General features: G+C 31.5%; 1 pseudogene; it reads left to right on the top strand.

Moving 5' to 3' along the window:
• The first annotated feature begins 14,282 nt into the window (after positions 1–14,282).
• Positions 14,283–14,832, top strand: LOC107911308 (polcalcin Ole e 3-like; annotated as a pseudogene).
• The last annotated feature ends 5,738 nt before the right edge of the window (positions 14,833–20,570 follow it).

Raw genomic sequence — 20,570 nt, 5'->3', positions numbered from 1 at the left:
TGAGTTATGTTGAATTAATTGATGAACTAGAGGTTAAAATGATTGAATTTTAAGTTAGAAGTTAGTAAAAGATTGATTTGTAAAATAAAATATAAGTTTTGAATTGATAGGGATTAAATTGAAAGAATCCCGAAATTAGGGATTTATGGGGAAATTGAAGAATTAAACTGAGTTTATAGTAAGAATTAAGAGAGAATATAGAGTTAGAATGCAAAAATAAAATTAGTATTGATAAGGGATTAAATTAGAATTTGATGTTGCCATAGAAGGAAAAAAATGTTCAGAATGTTATAAAACATAAGAATAAGAGATGAAGTTTAATTTCCGAGCCTTGGGGTAAAAATGTAATTATGTAAAAGTTTAGGGGCAAAATTGTAATTTTCAAAAAGTTAGAGTCGAGGGCTATTTTAATAAATTTGAATATTAAATAAGTTAAATTTGCTATTATAGATCAAGAAGAACGAAATTCGGGAGTAGATCGGGGAAAAGAAAAAGTAAAGGACTAAATTGTAAAGTTTAGTCACATTTTGTATCAAGGTAAGTTTACAGTAAATAAATGCAATATTCTTTTATTTTACATTATTATTGTCAATTTCCAGCATTTATATATTTATGTTATGAAAATATTTAAAGTCGAATTTAAGGTGAAGTGACAGAGGAAAAGTGTTAGAAAGCCCCGGTTGAACCCTAGGAATGTTAGGATATTAGGGTTGACAGGACAGAACAGAAATGAGCCATGTAAGTCCATATTAGAAATATGGCTTTGGAGACAGGATTGAGCCATGTAAGTCCATATTATATATGGCATTGGAGACAGGAATAATTCATGTAAGTCCATGTCAAAGACATGGCATTGGCAGGGTATTGATAGACAAGAATGACCCTAGTATCCTTAGTATTCCGAGTGGTTCAACGGGTCAGAATACGAGTTAAATTACAGTGAATTAACAGCAAAGGAAAAGTAGATTATATTTATGAAAACGGAAAGGTCAGGTAAAAAAAAAAGGTAAGGGAATAAAGAAGAAGATAGAAATTGAGAAGTAAAGAAATTTATGATGTTAGATGATATTATGCATAATTATCCATTATGTTGAATGTTGTGATTTATTTGCTTGTAAGCTTACTAAGCCTAGTGCTTAATCTCTTTATTTTCTTCTTCTTATAGTACTTATCTAGCCACTTGGGGATCGAAGGAAATGTCGGAGGCCGATCACACTATCAAAGAAATAACTCGGTATAATTAGACGTTTTGTTTTGTGTATGGCATGTATAGAAAGTTAGCTACTTTTGGTATAATATGAACAATGAGTGATGTGTAAGTAGTTGATGATGTATGGTTATTAAAATGATTAAGGATGAAGGTGTTTGTTATTATGAAAGATTAGGTGATAAATTATGCATGGAAATCATGAAAGGATAAAATTTTGCAAAGAAACAGAATTCAGGCAGCACAGTGACGTGAATTTGAAAAATCACCCAAGATAGTATAAAATGAATTAGAGGGTGAATGATATATGGAATTAAAGCTTGTTGAGTCTATTTTCATGGAAAAATAACGGTGTAGAAAAAAAAGAAATTTATATTTTAAGATATGTGAATTTTAGTAAGATAGGGTCAGAACTGTTTTTGGAGTCCCCTATTCTGAGTTTAGAAAATAATTACAAATTGTACAAAAATGGTTATGAGTTGAAATTTACATGCTTAGATTCCTTAATGAGTCTATTTTCTATAGAAACAAGTAAGAACTTCATATGAAAATCCTATAGCGAGAAAACTTATTTTTAGTGACTAGAGGTCAGGGCAGTCTGGTGGTGACACAGGGGAGACTTTAACTAATAAACTGTACTAATTTGCTGAACCAAAAATTCTAAAAATTTTATGGTGTGTAGATATATGAGTCTAGTTTCAGGGAAAATTTACGGGATTAAATTTCGAGTTCTTTAGCTCAAGTTATAATTAATTTAGTAACTGCTGCGCGATTAGACAGATTTGCTGCGAATAATGAAATAAATTTTCAAATCTAGTTTTTATGCCCCGAACTGGTAAGATAAGCTAAGTAATGCCTCGTGCTCGACTCCAGAAACGGTCTCGGGTAAGGGGTGTTACATTTTATTGGTATCAGAGCAGGTTTAGTCGGTTCTCGGAACAGTTAGTGTGAGAAAAAGTCTAGCTATACATGCGATACTTGTATTTTGATAGTGTGACGGCTCCTGACAATTTTTTTAATAAACATTTTATTTTATAGTAATGGATCCCGGGCGAGCTGGTGATGATGATGTAGAAAGTAATGCGCCTGCTTCCACAGAAGGGGCAGCGCCATCTGAGAATAGGCCAGTAATAGTTGATCAGGGAGGAGTGACTCGAGAAGCTCTCTTCCGAGCTTTGAATGATTTGTTTGCCGAGTTCGTTCGTACGAATCCGGCAGTTAGACCTCCAGCCCCTCATGATTCTCAGGCTACCCATGCAGCTCAAGCTTCCCCAGTCACAGGTACAGTGGTAAGAGAAAAGCCACCAGTTGATAGAATCAGGAAACAAGGGGCAGAAGAGTTCCGAGCAACAAAAGATGATGATGCAGAAAGAGCAGAATTTTGGTTAGAGAATACTATCAGAGTCTTTGACGAATTATCTTGTACACCCGAGGAGTGTATGAAATGTGTAGTATCACTTCTTAGAGACTCAGCCTACTACTGGTGGAAGACACTTGTATCAGTTGTACCGAAAGAGAGGGTCACTTGGGATTTCTTTCAGGAAGAATTTCGTAAAAAGTACATCAGTCAGAGGTTTATTGACCAGAAAAGAAAGGAATTCCTGGAATTGAAACAAGGCAATATGACGGTGACCGATTATGAGCGTGAATTTGTCAGGCTCAGTAAATATGCTCAAGAATGTGTGTCCACAGAGGCTATCATGTGTAAAAGGTTTGAGGATGGGTTAAATGATGATATCCGACTGTCAGTGGGTGTCCTAGAAATAAAAGAGTTCGTTATTTTAGTTGAGAGAGCCTGTAAGGCAGAGGAGCTATTAAAAAGAAAAGGCAAAGTTGAGACAGAGACACAAGATACAAAGAAGAGACAGATGAGCAGATCATTTCAGGCTACATCCAAGAGGCCCAAAGAGTTTTCTACCAGATTTAGCTTTTCGGCAGGGCAATCTAGTCAGAATAGAGGTAGCAAATTTAAGGATCCGAAGGCTCAGACCACATCGACTACGAGTGTAGGTAATGTCAGACAGGGTAGATCAGGGTGTCTACGGTGTGGTAGACTTCATTATGGTCCTTGTCGGGCAGGCGAAAATGTTTGCTATAAATGTGGTGCTCCAGATCATTTTGTACGAGAATGTCCAGAAGTGGCTAGCCGAGAGGTAACACAGAGTGCTAGATTCGGAAATGCTCCTACTAGAGGCAGATCACCGAGGCAACTAGGAGTAGGAGCAAGTAACAGAGGTACCTCTGGAGATTCAATTGTGAGACCAGATGTTAGAGCCCCTGCAAGGACTTATGCTATTCGTGCACGCGAAGAGGCATCCTCCCCCGATGTGATTACGGGTACATTTTCTCTACATGATATTAATGTCATTGCTCTGATTGATCCGGGTTCGACTCATTCTTATGTTTGTATGAAATTGATGCCTAGTATAAGTATGCCTATAGAATCTACAAAATTTGTGATTAAAGTATCGAATCCATTAGGCAAGCATGTATTAGTAGATAAAGTATGTAGAAATTGTCCTTTAATGATTAGAGGCTACTGTTTTCCGGCCGATCTCATGCTATTGCCATTTGATGAGTTTGATGTGATTCTTGGTATGGTGAAAGGTGCCGGATATTTACCGATCATAAAAGCTTGAAATACTTGATGACTCAAAAAGACTTGAATTTGAGGCAAAGAAGATGGTTAGAATTGCTTAAAGATTATGAGTTAGTGGTTGATTATCACCCAGGTAAGGCAAATGTAGTTGCTGACGCTTTAAGCAGGAAACTTTTATTTACATTGCAAGCTTTGAATACCAATTTAGCCATGTTAGATGATAGTTCTATTTTAGCTGAATTTAGAGCTAAACCGGTATTTCTTGAAGAGATTTGTGAAGCTCAGAAAGATGATAATGAGTTACAAGCTAAAAGAGTTCAATGTGAGTCAGGCATAGAATCAGATTTCTGGATTGGTTCTGATGGTTGTTTGATGTTTAGAGACAGAATTTGTGTACCAAAGAATGATGAGCTTATTCGAAAGATTTTACAGGAAGCACATAACAGTTCTTTATCTATTCATCCAGGCAGTACAAAAATGTATAATGATTTGAAGAAATTGTATTGGTGGGTAGGAATGAAAAGAGATATTTCAGAGTTTGTTTCTAGATGCTTGATTTGTCAATAGGTAAAGGCCGAACATCAGGTACCCTCAGGATTATTGCAACCTGTGCTAGTTCCGGAATGGAAATGGGACAGAGTTACTATGGATTTTGTGACAGGATTGCCGTTAACACTGAAAAAGAAAGATGCAGTATGGGTTGTGATTGATAAGCTAACTAAGTCGGCTCATTTTATCCCAATCCGTATGGATTATTCACTTGACAAGTTGGCCGAGGTATACATTTCAGAGATAGTTAGACTACATGGAGTGCATTATTGATGTTGAAGTATTGTTCTATCTATATGGTTGGAACGTCAGTTCTATTATGGCATTATGGTTTTTAATCTATCTGATGGTTGTGGCTTCGGTATAGTTTAAAGCTTCGATGTTAATGATTGAAATATTTTTATTATATATAATTCCTTTCTAGTTTTCGTGAAAGGGATTGACATCGGCAAAAGTGTAGATGGAGGAAGATTGAGCTCAAACTTGTATTTTGGTTTTCACTTCTCAGGTAATTCTGAAATTATGTCAACAAGTCAATAATGGAATATCAAAATTCGTTTGAGTTAAATGCTATTTGTGGAAATTTTCGATTGGTGTTCCGAGAGGATTATGATATATGGTATATCTGGATTGTTTTGACAACAAGAAGATTGGATTATTCTGAAATGTTATTATCTGATAGATAAAATCGACTCAGTTGTTTTAATCAGAGTGGGTTATTCATTGAAAAGTTAATTGAGTTATAATCAGTGATGGAATCAGTACATCTTGGGTCTCCACAATGGGTTTAAATTATCTGTTTTCTTATCGCTGGATGGGTTTCCAAGATCTTCGTTCAAAGGTATTAAATAAGATAATTCGGGTTTCTCAGTTATGTTTCGACAGACAATTACTGGACATTTCTTGGTAGTCATACTACTAGTGAAAAAGTGATGGCAAGAAAACATCAGAGCTGCTCAGTTAAGTTCAGACATAGTATCAATTTCTAAAATGAGTTTTGGTATGAGTTCGGAAGTGATATGAGTTATGATTAATTTTTATGGACTTCGATTGAAAGGGGTGAAGAAAGATTTGACTTAATAGCTTGTATCAGGTGAGAAATTTCGAGGACGAAATTTTTTTAAGGGGGGGAGAGTTGTAACAGCCCAATTTTCAGTAGTGTCAGAACAGTGATTTGAGATCACTAAATTCGATGAAGAAGTTAGAAATATTTTTGAATTAGTGAATTTTGTGATTTAAAAGAAATTATTAGGTAAATTGGGTCGAAAACGAGGTATCGAGACCTCGATATTATAAACTGAGCCGTAAATATTTTTATAAATATTTACGGAGTGTCAATAGGATAATATTAAAGTTTCGTTAAGAAATTTTAATGTTTCGATAGTTAATTATGAAAAAGGATTAAATTGCAATAGGGATAAAAGTTTAATTATAGATTAAAGAAAATTTAAAAGGACCAAATAGGCAATTATGCCTTTTTCCAAAGTTGAGGCGGCATAAGTATAAAAATATGAGATTTTTATGTGTTAAAAAAATATTATATTATAGTAATGATTATGTTTTTATATTATATTATCATTAATATATTATATTATATTATATATATACATAAAACAAAAGAAAGAATAGAAAAAAAGAAAGAAAAGAAACAGAATAGAAGAGACGAAACAGAGAAAGAAACAGAGAGCAAAACGGGCAGAGAAGGAAGGAAAGAAAGAAAGAAAGAAAGAAAGAAAAAGAAAAAGGGAAATTTAAGGTTTTAAGGTTCCAAGCTCAATTGGTAAGTCAAATTAAGTCTTTTTCTTATAATTTTTGAGTTTTTGGAATCCTAGAGATAAATACTACTTGATTTATGTTGATATTTTGAAAGTTAGTAGATTGTTAGACATGAGTTATGTTGAATTAATTGATGAACTAGAGGTTAAAATGATTGAATTTTAAGTTAGAAGTTAGTAAAAGATTGATTTGTAAAATAAAATATAAGTTTTGAATTGATAGGGATTAAATTGAAAGAATCCCGAAATTAGGGATTTATGGGGAAATTGAAGAATTAAACTGAGTTTATAGTAAGAATTAAGAGAGAATATAGAGTTAGAATGCAAAAATAAAATTAGTATTGATAAGGGATTAAATTAGAATTTGATGTTGCCATAGAAGGAAAAAAATGTTCAGAATGTTATAAAACATAAGAATAAGAGATGAAGTTTAATTTCCGAGCCTTGGGGTAAAAATGTAATTATGTAAAAGTTTAGGGGCAAAATTGTAATTTTCAAAAAGTTAGAGTCGAGGGCTATTTTAATAAATTTGAATATTAAATAAGTTAAATTTGCTATTATAGATCAAGAAGAACGAAATTCGGGAGTAGATCGGGGAAAAGAAAAAGTAAAGGACTAAATTGTAAAGTTTAGTCACATTTTGTATCAAGGTAAGTTTACAGTAAATAAATGCAATATTCTTTTATTTTACATTATTATTGTCAATTTCCAGCATTTATATATTTATGTTATGAAAATATTTAAAGTCGAATTTAAGGTGAAGTGACAGAGGAAAAGTGTTAGAAAGCCCCGGTTGAACCCTAGGAATGTTAGGATATTAGGGTTGACAGGACAGAACAGAAATGAGCCATGTAAGTCCATATTAGAAATATGGCTTTGGAGACAGGATTGAGCCATGTAAGTCCATATTATATATGGCATTGGAGACAGGAATAATTCATGTAAGTCCATGTCAAAGACATGGCATTGGCAGGGTATTGATAGACAAGAATGACCCTAGTATCCTTAGTATTCCGAGTGGTTCAACGGGTCAGAATACGAGTTAAATTACAGTGAATTAACAGCAAAGGAAAAGTAGATTATATTTATGAAAACGGAAAGGTCAGGTAAAAAAAAGGTAAGGGAATAAAGAAGAAGATAGAAATTGAGAAGTAAAGAAATTTATGATGTTAGATGATATTATGCATAATTATCCATTATGTTGAATGTTGTGATTTATTTGCTTGTAAGCTTACTAAGCCTAGTGCTTAATCTCTTTATTTTCTTCTTCTTATAGTACTTATCTAGCCACTTGGGGATCGAAGGAAATGTCGGAGGCCGATCACACTATCAAAGAAATAACTCGGTATAATTAGACGTTTTGTTTTGTGTATGGCATGTATAGAAACTTAGCTACTTTTGGTATAATATGAACAATGAGTGATGTGTAAGTAGTTGATGATGTATGGTTATTAAAATGATTAAGGATGAAGGTGTTTGTTATTATGAAAGATTAGGTGATAAATTATGCATGGAAATCATGAAAGGATAAAATTTTGCAAAGAAACAGAATTCAGGCAGCACAGTGACGTGAATTTGAAAAATCACCCAAGATAGTATAAAATGAATTAGAGGGTGAATGATATATGGAATTAAAGCTTGTTGAGTCTATTTTCATGGAAAAATAACGGTGTAGAAAAAAAGAAATTTATATTTTAAGATATGTGAATTTTAGTAAGATAGGGTCAGAACTGTTTTTGGAGTCCCCTATTCTGAGTTTAGAAAATAATTACAAATTGTAAAAAAATGGTTATGAGTTGAAATTTACATGCTTAGATTCCTTAATGAGTCTATTTTCTATAGAAACAAGTAAGAACTTCATATGAAAATCCTATAGCGAGAAAACTTATTTTTAGTGACTAGAGGTCAGGGCAGTCTGGTGGTGACACAGGGGAGACTTTAACTAATAAACTGTACTAATTTGCTGAACCAAAAATTCTAAAAATTTTATGGTGAGTAGATATATGAGTCTAGTTTCAGGGAAAATTTACGGGATTAAATTTCGAGTTTTTTAGCTCAAGTTATAATTAATTTAGTAACTGCTGCGCGATTAGACAGATTTGCTGCGAATAATGAAATAAATTTTCAAATCTAGTTTTTATGCTCCGAACTGGTAAGATAAGCTAAGTAATGCCTCGTGCTCAACTCCAGAAACGGTCTCGGGTAAGGGGTGTTACAAAAACACTTTCTAAATCATTCTAGAGTTATGCCAAGCTAAAACACATCTAAATGACATGTAAAAACATAATATCTTAAAGTCATGACATTTCATATATCTCTTTTAAATATTAGTTAATAGGTAGTTAAACTAACTAAATACAACTTAAACTAAGTAAAAATTCAACCATTACCAACTCAACAACCATTTTAACATAAATCAACCTAATGCACACATACTTAATTTGTATAATTGCATTCAACACTTACAGATTAAAACATTTCTTCCATCAGAAGTAGCCTAATTAAACTAACTACTAACTTGTACACAATTAACCATTCAACCAAAGTTGTTCCATCATATCTATATATATATGTGTGTGTGTGTGTGTGTGTGTGTGTCAAGAAATAAGTGGAATTCAAAATCATTCAACCAATCACCAAGGCATGTATTTTTACATTTTACAAATCAAAATGACATAAGGATTTCAAAACACTTCCTAATGACTTAGCTACATGCCACTGATAACCAAATGTAGGAAAACATTATAATTGATGACTAATCTGAGTATCGATTGCTTGGATGTTGACAAAATCATAAAAACACCAAGAACCTAAGTCAAGCTTGCGTACAGAAGTCAACAAAATTGTACCTTGAGTATTGAATACTCAATGATACTAACATAATTTGAATTCAATAGTAAAACTATTAAGCTAGGATCATATAACAAATATGTTAAGTCAAGAGTTAATAATCTCAAAATATCATTTCATTACATCAATTTCAGTATCAAGATTGTTTAATAATCATTTTAGCATGATTATCGTCACTTATCTAACTCAGAATGACCTTTCATAAACATAATCAACTTAATATTTGATTATTAAGATCAGAATGACATTTTATCAACAATTCATAATATCATATCATTTTCAGAAAGAAAATGGCATATTAAACATTTTCTTTTTGCCCCTATTAACTGGATGTAGACACAAATACGAGTACATAGATTTATCTCCTAGCACTTCATAATAAGCACCGAAGTGCTGATCAAGCACAAATGCACTAATCCCCCTAATATTCTACAAAATGTAATGTATCGAAGTGCCAGAATGAATTGCACCATAGTGCAAAATGCTCCCACCAATACATATACAAATCATATGGCATACCAGCTATACCTTGATTATGTCTAGCATTGTTTAATGTTAGGATCGACCCAATTAAGCAACGAACAAGAAAAATAGCGGAATAAATTGAGAAATTGAACACATAAATTTAACGTGGAAAAACCTCTCCAAAGAGGATAAAAAACTATGGGCAAAGATAATTTTACTATAATGACAAAAGAACAAAGAGTATAAAAGATGGAGATAAAGACTAAACCCCGAAAACCCGAAAACAAAGAACCCTTAAAACATAAACACAAAATTCTCTAAATGTGTTATGAGTTCTAATCTCTAATGGGTGTTTTTTCTAAGATTGTAAAAGAGTCTATTTATAGACTAAATTCATAGGTCAAATAATAAAAAAATAATCTAGACTAATCAGAGTTTAATTGAAACAAATAAACAGAGTTAAACTAGAAGATTATTTCTTAAATTTGACTGAAAATAGGAGTCATATTTAACAAATCTACACCTTGACTCATATTTTCACAACGCCATCTTTGCCAAAGCCCGCCACGAACCTATCTTGAACCATGTAGAGAATTAATTGAGTCAAATCTGTGCTTAGAAACTGGAAGACTTCTAGCCTTCGACTTGTATACTGCCAAATCAAAACTAACCTGGGTTTGATTTTCACGAACACAGTGGCATAACTTTTCAAAACCTACATCCAAAAGAGAACCTCTCTTCAACGAAATAGTCATACATTTTTCCTTCCTATGACCAAGTTGCCTCCGCTCCAAACGAGTTGACTTCGACTCTGATGTCCGATTTCACCGGTCACTGTAGAACCTTCCAGAATATAAAGACTACCAGTTCTTTTAACTTTTAGAAAAATGAGAGCTCCACGAGATACTTTAATGTCATTCGACTCGATGTTGATTCTGTATCCTTTCAAGTCTAAAATACTCAAGGAGATGAGATTCTTTCGTAAATCAGGTACATACCTGACATCTGAGAGTGTCCTAATCGTCCCGTTGTGTATATTAATTTTAACAGTACCAATACCAATTACCTTACTAGATGAATTGTTTCTCATGTGCACAACTCCACCTTCAACCGAACTATATGTGGAGAACCATTCTCTATTGGGACACATGTGAAAAGAACTACCCGAATCTAGGATCCACTCAGACGTGAGCTTGGAGTTATCGCTCGTTGACACTAATAAGAAATCATCACTATTTTCATCGGCCAAATTAGCACCAGATACATCTTTCTCGTTACTCTCAGCAGCTATTTTATTTCATAGTTTATAATCATCTACTTTGATGTGACCTAACTTTTTACAATAGTGACACCTTTTGTCTTATTTCTTTGATGCTACCAAGACAGAAGCTTGCCTATCTGTCTTGCTATCTAAATGAAACTCATTGTCGAGTTTGTATCTACTCAACAAGTGACCCTTCACATCTTCGAACGAGAGTTTGTCCCTGTTGTAAATTAGGGTCTCCCTAAAAGACTTATATGAAAGGGGTAAAGGGCACAATAATAGCATAGCCTAATCTTCATCGTCAATACGAACCTCAACATTCTTTAAATCATTTAAAAGAGTAATGAATTGACTGATGTGATCTCTAAAAGGCTCACCTTCGTTCATGCGAAATGTAAATAGACGTTGTTTCAACACTAAACGATTAGCTAGAGACTTAGTCGTATAAAGAGTTTCTAACCTTTTCCACAAGGCGGATGAGGTTTTCTCCATCAATACCTCCTGCAATACCGTATTCGCGAGGCACAATTGGATTGCAGATAAAGCCTTTTCATCAAGCTCTTCCCGTTTTGTTTTATTTAGATTCTCAGGCTTTTTCCCGGTAACAACCTTTTTCAAGCCGGATTGAACTAGAATTGTCATCATCTGAACTTACCACAGATTGAAATTTTTCTCACCATCGAACTTCACAATTTTAAATCTTGTTGTTGCCATCTCTAAACGGGTTGATCTATGAAAATTGAACTAGCTCTGATACCACTTGTTAGGATCGACCCGATTAAGCAAAGAACAAGAAAAATAGCAGAATAAATTGATAAATTGAATACACAAATTTAACGTGGAAAAACCCTTCTAAAGAGGATAAAAAACCACGGGAAAATATAATTTTACTATAATGACAAAAGAACGAAGAGTACAAAAGATGGAGATAAAGACTAAACCCCGAAAACCCGAAAACAAAGAACCCTCAAAACGTAAACACAAAATTCTCTAAATGTGTTATGAGTTCTAATATCTAGTGGGTGTTTTTCTAAGGTTGTAAAAGAGCCTATTTATAGACTAAATTTATAGGTCAAATAATAATAAAATAATCTAGACTAATCATATTTTAATTGAAAAAAATAAACAGAGTTTAACTAGAAGATTATTTCTTAAATTTGACTGAAAATAGGAGTCATATTTAACATTTAATAGGGAAATCTCATACTTTACAATATCGATATACATGACCATATACCACTCAACATGATAATCAATTAGATAATCCGTTTAATACTATTACGAGTTCCATATACGTAAACATACCTGTCAACTTGCCAACTAAAGCAACATTTAACACGATACATTCTAACACAGTATCACGAGCAATTCAACATGATTAGTTACTTAATTAAATTTAAGAAAAAGATAAATTATATTAGTACAAACCAATATCACTAATCATCGACAATTTTCGCCTTGCATTTATCCTTCAACGGTTCAACTTCATCTTTAGCTATGTTAAATAAATTAAAATACAAGTTCAAATCACACATTTGACTAATTATACATTTAAATTAAACAAATTATGCATTTCTTCAAGTTTAGTCCTATAAACCCTATTATCTAAAATGCTCGTATTTTATAATCTATGCAATCAAATTACTATCTAACTTTGTATTTACATTGTAGGGATCCCAAGCTATCAACACAACAATTTCATCAAATCCCTCATTCTCTCTCTATAATCAACTTATTTAACGTTTTTCTTAACAAAATTTCATTAATTAGATAATCTACTAAATGAGATAGCTTCAACTAAATGCTTTATTCAAAATCTAACAAAAACTAAAGTGAAATACTTACCAAACAACCCTTGAAAGTTTGTGGCAATGGAGCAACTAAGCAAAACTTTCTTTCTTCTATTTTTTTGTACTCTTTCCCACTTACACACGTTCATACTAATTACTTAATTAATTAATGGAATTATTAATTAAAATATTATATATATATATATATATGGTTATTATGCTTCCATCTTAAAGATGATGGAAATTAATAGCCAAGGTCATTGTTGGCCACTAACATTAAACTAATTATGGTATAATTTATTTTGAGGCTATACTAAATTTACTTTATTAATTCTTCTCGTTTATTCTATCATTTGATAATTTTTTAATTTAATCTTTGTACTTTTATAAAACAATTTAATCTATTTAATTTAATTCATCTCTTACTTTTATATTCAACTCAGTAATTTCTAAATTTGAAATTTTGAACGGCTTGGTTTAAAGAATTCAACTTTGAACCGAGTTTTTCGACACTGATAAAAATCAAGTCGTTACACAAATTATGTCAAAAATAGAAGTACATAGGTTAAATCCATGTTTTAGCATAGTATATGGACTAAAATTGAAATTTGATAATTGTCTTATGATGTAAAAAAGTAAGGCAAACCCAAAAGACGTGTCATTTGTAATACTCTTAGGGCATTCAAATTATATATAACAACATAACATTTTATCTAAAAGTTTACGATATTAACTATTTGGACTAATTAATAACATCATAAAAAAATATATGGACCAGATTATATTAGAAATTAAAATACAGAGATTATATCTCAAATTTAAGCATAATAGAGAAACTAAATTGAAATTTAATATTTTCCTATAATGTAAAGAAAAAAATCATATACATTCTAAACAAAACATGAAGAATGCCTGGGACATCTTTTTTTTATAGCAATTCGAGGTGAGGAATGGGGTGATGTTAAATTAGTGTTTGGTAAGAGTTTTAACAACAACTCCATACAAATTAGGACAAAAAATTACATTTACATTTCACCCAATCGAATCTTAGATCTATCCCTAAAGCATGTCAAGTTTTAATAAATTAAAAATGTTACCTATTTGTTTTATATAAAAACTTCCGACAGTCAAATATATATTAATAAAGATAATTTTTTGGACTGATTCAAAAAATTACATGCACAACAGTACAAATATATTAATAAATTTAACATTTTAATTGTTAAAATATTAATAGTACAAAAAGCTATAGAAATATGTAAAACGAATCCGATAAAAGTGGATCTCTCCCTTTCCTCCATACATAAATAAGCAAAAAAATATCATATTGGAATATCATAATCTATTATCCGTATAATTAAAACCATTACAAATAGCATTATTTGAATGTGTGGCGATATTTGAATCAAAACCAAAACAAAATTTGGCATATGATATCCAAAAATTTTTGTCGAAATTTACTCAAATAGTAAATCTAAGTAATATTATCTAAAAATTTATTTAAATCTACAAAAAAAATTGAATTGAATAGTGTCGAAATCTAATAATAGGAAAAAATTTTCTTTTAATTTCTTATTCTCTTGGTTAAAATGGGTCATTTCTCAAGTAATTACACTTGCCTATTATCTAGACATGTGTTCTTTTTTAACCTTAATTTCAGCTAAACAGTTAGGAAGTTGCACATATTTCACAGGTGATCCGTTCTTAATGCCTAACTCCCTGTTTCAATGGACAGCCTCAATTCTTACTACAATATGTCCTTAAAATCCACAACTTATTTGCCCTCTCAATCTCATTCAGAAACATCAACCAATCACAAAAGCAACTTTCACCGAACACATTACAACAGTAAAAAGAAGACATGGATGATCAAGAGAAAGCTGATCTAGAACGCATTTTCAAGCGATTCGATGCCAATGGGACGGCAAGATCTCATCAGCGGAGCTTGGGGATGCCTTGAAGACACTGGGATCGGTCACGCCGGAAGAAGTTTCGAGGATGATGAGCGAGATCGACACCGACGGAGATGGCTTTATTTCCTATGACGAGTACATTGCATTCGCATCTGCCAACCGTGGCCTAATGAAAGATGTTGCTAAAATATTTTAAAATTTTTTTTTATTATAAATCATTTGCAAATGATTCACTAATTAGTGAAATTTCAATTTTTTTTACTCGAGAAGTTGTGGGTAGTTAAACTGTAACCTCATGTATTTGATTGCTTTCGGTCTCTTGGTTCTTGCTTCTCAAGTGTAAGATCTTTTGTTTTCCATTTTTGGTGTGTTTGCTTACTTGGGCAAGCTTATCTAATGAATGAGCTGCAATGTCGTCAATCCTTTTTTCTTCTTCTTTTAAAAGATAATACAAACTAAACCCCATCATTTGTTGATTACATAAGTTCGCATGGATGTTGTCGTGTGTGTATATATAAATTAATTTTACGCAAAATTTATGTATTTTTATATTATATTAATTTTAAAAAATTAAATAAAACATATCTTATAAAAAGTGAATATATCTAGAAGCATAGTTAAAAGGTTATAAATTCTTATGAAAGTTTAAAAAATTCTAATTAAAATAAATAAAATTAATTATAAAAAAAAAGTATTTGGATAATTTTTGGGTCAATAAAATATAGGTTTGATCAAAATTGACTCAGACGCTGAAATCTTCAATTAAAAACCTTGAATACTAAAACTCTATTTTTCTTTAAAAAAGATCAATCATTGTATTAATTATTATTGCTTGGCCCTTTAGATGATGTGGTTATTCATGGGAGAGGTTTCAAGGGGATGTGAACTCCAACTTCCCCTTATCCTTCTAAGTACTAATCTTTCAAACCAGGTTTGAATCAAATAAAATGATTATTTACTAAAATAATTTAGTTTTAAAATTTTATACGACAATGATTTATTTTTTATAATATATTTAGGTGTCGGTCATCTTATAGTTGACACCAACTCCAATCATTGTTCAATCATTTATTGGTTCTTTAAAATATTAATTTTTTGGTATTGTCGTTGTATTGTTAGCACTGGTATATATTTTCCTCATACATTTTAAAAAATACTCATATTTTGGGATTAAAAAATTATTTTTTAATAGGTGTCGGTATTCCTGTTGTCAGCATCAATGTTAAGTTTTTTTTTTTTGGTGCCGAAGAACTATTTTTGATGTCATCTTCCCACAATGGAGAGCTATTTTTGCACTAATCTTTCGTTTCAATTCTTCCAGTATTACAATCTTATTGAATCTCATCCCTACTTTTGGGTGAGCTTGAAATGTGCATCTTTCTTCAGTATTTTGTAGAATTGATTCATCGAAAAGAATGTATACGAACAACAATTGCTTATTCATCTTCAGTAAAATTTGTTTTTTCTTCAACTAAACACAAATCCTTCTTTCTTTCTTTTTTTCTTTTTTTCCCTTTCTCCCTTAAATAATCAAAGCAACCAAAACTAAATCATATATAGCCTGGTGGTGCCGACAACGAGAACACCAACACAAAAGAAAATTGCATTAACAACACTGGTGCTGGCAACAAGAAAGCCAACACCAAAAAAAATTTCAATAAAAAAACTGGTGCTGGATTCAGGAAAGCCAACACCAAATAAAAAATATTTTTTAATATATTCAGGCACCGATGCCGACAACGGGAATGCCGGCACAAAAAAAATTAAAATTTTGAATCGGTGATGGCATTCATTAAAAAAATAAAATTTTTATTTTTTAATCTTGAAATACGAACATTTTTTAAAATGTATGAGGGAAAATACATATCGGTTCCGTCAATTGCAATGCTAAACCAAAAAAATATTTTTTTAAGGGACTGACAAATGATTGGACAATGATTGAGGGATGATAAAGGTTGGTGCCGACGATGAGATGACAGGCAACCAGATGCACCATAAAAAATGAGTTATTTTAGTACAAAATTTTACACTTAAATAATTTTGACGATATTCAGGTTCTCATACCTATCATTGATCAAGAAGTGAATCTAGAACCTCAATAAAATAATGTTGAACAACTTTCTATTTAAGATGAGGTAATTGTTCCATAAAAACAAACTCAACAACCTTAAGAACGAATGTCATTAAAAAATGTTCACTAGAGAAAGGATTATAATAGCTTTACTAGAATATTTTGACCTTAAGTTGCATCAGATGAATATTAAGTTAATGGTTTCTCAATGGTAACATTGATCATACATTTATATGGTGCAACTAGAAAACTTTGTGTTTAATGATGCAAAGTTAATGATTTGTGAATTAAAGAACTTCATCTATGGGCTTACGTAGACTACTCGTTAATAGTATTACAAATTTTACCAAATGATTATCCCATTCAATTTAGAGATGAATTTTGGTCGATAATTGTATATACCACAAGTTTAGTAAGAGTAAGGTTCTGTATTTGGTTTTATATGTTAATGACATACTATTTGTCAATAATAAGTTAAGTCTCGACCAATACCCCAAGAACGATTTTGAGATTAAAGAAATGCATAAGATTTCATACGTCTCAAGAGTGGGAGTCTAATGTATGCTTAAGTATGTATGCATTTAGACATTGCGTACATTGTTGGAATGTTAGGCAGATATTTAAGCAACCCTGGTATAAACCATCGGTTAGCTGACAAAAGGGTTACGAGGTATCTTCAGAGAACAAAAGATTACATGTTCACATATCGGAGGCCTGATAAGTTAGAGATCATCAAGTATACAGACTCCGATTTTGATGGAACATTGATGCAAAATTTTGTCACTTTGGTGAAAATTGTGACAATAATTGGTAGTCATTTATTCCAATAACAACAGGAGCACATCAAAGTCAAAGTGCATAGACTTAAAGTTCTTTGTTGTTAAAGTAAAAGTTCAGAGTGTTAGGTGTTTATAAAGCATATTGGGACAAACTTCATAATTGTGGAACCATTTACTAAGGGATTATACCCAAGGTTTTTCATGAGCACATTGCTCATATGTGTGTAATATCATTTAAGGATATTTGGTTTTAGAGGGAGTTTATACTTTTAAATGTTTTTATGTTATAGACACATTTTCAGTTATTTCAGTTTACAGATATTAAGTTTATTTTCTGTAGAAATAAAGTTTATTTGGTTTAGTCACACTTTGGTTTTGGTAAGGTTTGATCTCACTAAGGTTTAAAAGGAGGACCAGTTGAAAATTGACATGTTTAGATCATATTGCATGAAATTTCCATGCTACACATCCATACTTGATCTATGTCATTTGGTTGTGTTAATATACATGATCAAGGATGGATTTAGTTATGATATATGTGATGAAAGTCGTCTCGGTTCTATCTTAACATAATTAATAGACGAGATTGTTCGGAATACCTTTTGGATATGATAATAAAATTTTGAGCTCATAAGGTATATAATGATATGTAATTATAGAGTAATTAGTATATATATGTGGTCCAAGTAGGAGATTGTGGAAAATATGCATATTACATATATAATAATGATAATTACATGTTATTATTTACTATCATAATAGGTTAGCCCAAATTAAAAGTGGTCTAATTTGGTTATGGTTTATTGGCTTTAATTATTAAATAAAGTATGGGTCGAATATGTGTATATACTCTAGTAACAAATTTCTAATTGATGATGGACTGATTAGAAATTATGGCTAATGTGTCAAAGTTATATATATTAGGGTTATGGTCCCTAAATTACACACAAGGTAACTTTTCTAATATCTCATCTTTAGAAAAAAGAGAGTCACCTTCTCTAGATTACTTATCTGCTAATTTGGAATATCAAAATCTTAAGATCCGGGGATTTCAAGAAATCGATGAATTCAGGTACGCTTCCGCATCTAGTTTTGTTCTTGATTTATTCTTGATGATTTGACATGACAAATTCTAGTTTACAGTACTAATTTTATATTAGATGTTTTTTACAGTTCTAACACAATTCGGTACCCAAACTAACCAGCATCATATGGTCTAATAAATATTTGACATTTGTGTTCTATTTAAAAAAAACGTAGGCACTTAATTGGGGCAAAAGAAAACTTATGCACCAAATTGAATATTAAAGTTAAACTTAGGTACTTCTATGATATAAAGAAAAACTCACATATTAATTGAAAAAACCTCATGTACTAAAATAAAATATTGAAGTCAAACTCATATACCAAAATGAAACAAAATAAAATTCAAATATCAAATTAAACATTTAAATCGAATATAGAAACCAAATAGTATATTAACTAAAAAACCAAAGAAAGAATTTTGCATGAGTGAAAAACATCACATGACAAAATGGCATTAATTAAGCTTTGCCCCGCAACATTCTTTGCTTTTGATAGGAAACACTTATTTTTAAACTATACTGATAATCTTGAACAATATTACGGGTTATTTACATTATATAGGGTTTTTTTTACGTTAATAACATAAAAATTAGCTATGAAAATAGAGTGCCTTCCAGATTATTTAAAAGAATGAATTGCTTTAATTATTATTTTTCAATGTTGTTATGTTGTCAGATGGTACACCCTCAAAAGTACACAAATGATCAATACATAATTGCAGCTGTAAAAAAATTAATTGATGTGCCACCCTATATGGCGACACCAGAATTTGGTATAAAGTTATTCGTTTCGTCGTATAGGGTGGCGACACCACTTTCTGCCACTTGCTCATCTGCTTGGGTAACAAACTGAGAGAGTAGAAAATTGAGTCGTTATAGTTAAATGGGACGAATTTTAAGTTCAAATAGTTACAAAAGCCTCAAACTTGTGTCCCTACAGCTATTAGAAATCAAGATTGAAGATCAATATTAATTGTTTTTAATTTCAAAAATCAAGTTTGAGTTTATAAGGTTAGCTTGTAATTTTTTTATGTCATTTCATTTTATTTTACTATTATGTATAATTATGTGACTATATAATAATAATAATTTCTAATATGGCATGCAAATTATTTTGTTTGATACATAGTTTTATTATTATTTAATATGTATAAATTATCTTACTAGCAACCAATAATATTAATTTTAATTTATTTTAAATTTTAGTATAGAAGATGAATAACAAATTTTTTGTATACGTCCATTTCAATGGCATGTATGCTTTGTATAAGAATTTGGCATGTAGCTTAAAGCTTGAAATGTCTGGTAGTTGGTTGAAATGGAATGATTGAATGTCATACTCAAGGTAAGTATAAAGAAATGCTAAGGCATGAAAGTGATATTGATTGATTAGATTGAGATTGAAGCATGACCTTGAAAATGTTAATTACTTTGTTAAATTGGTATGATTTAGTAAATAATGAGTTATGCTTGTGGCAATTGAATGGTACAATTGGTGATGAATATAACATTGATAGGTTGGTATTTGATTGGTTTGAATTCATTTTGGCAATTGACAATAGTTGAACACGTGATGATTTGATCTTGTTCTTGTGTTGGTTAAGATATATGAGCATGAAATTTAACATATGTATGGAACTTGAATGGCATATTTGGTTATGTATGGCACTTGAATGGCATATTGGGGTATGAACTAACATGGTTTAGTTTATGGTTTGAATGGTTATGAAGGTTGAATAGGTGAAATTGAAAAGTTATATTGATGTGTTTGATGCCAAATGAAGTCATATTGGATTGTTGAAATTAGATAGTTATATGATTATTCTAGCATGTGGATGAGATGTTGGTGCAAGTAAAGTTATGCCTTGTGCACAAAATAAGTATGATTGAGTGAAATTTCAAAATAAGTACCAAATGACCTAAAGTGTACCAAAAACAAGGTCCACGTCGCAACGTTAGGTAATGGTTGTCGCGATGATCTCTGGACTTCAAGCCACGACGTGATGAGGAACTCCCTCATCACAACAACACCAAGCCAGTATGTCACGTCACAATGAGAAATCCTTGACATTGCAATGTTGACTCCAAGTTTTAAAACTTTACAATTTAGTCTTATTTGATTCTCAGGTCAACAAATGAGCTTTCGTAAGCTCGATTAAGGCTTGAATTTGATTATGTATCATATTGTAAATGTGTTTATGACATGTAATGTTTGAATGACCA

The sequence above is a fragment of the Gossypium hirsutum genome, chromosome A11 (assembly GCF_007990345.1).
Source record: "Gossypium hirsutum isolate 1008001.06 chromosome A11, Gossypium_hirsutum_v2.1, whole genome shotgun sequence".
Classification (NCBI taxonomy): domain Eukaryota; kingdom Viridiplantae; phylum Streptophyta; class Magnoliopsida; order Malvales; family Malvaceae; genus Gossypium; species Gossypium hirsutum.
Note: the sequence above shows the minus strand (reverse complement) of the source record. Positions and strands in the feature narration are given on the sequence as shown.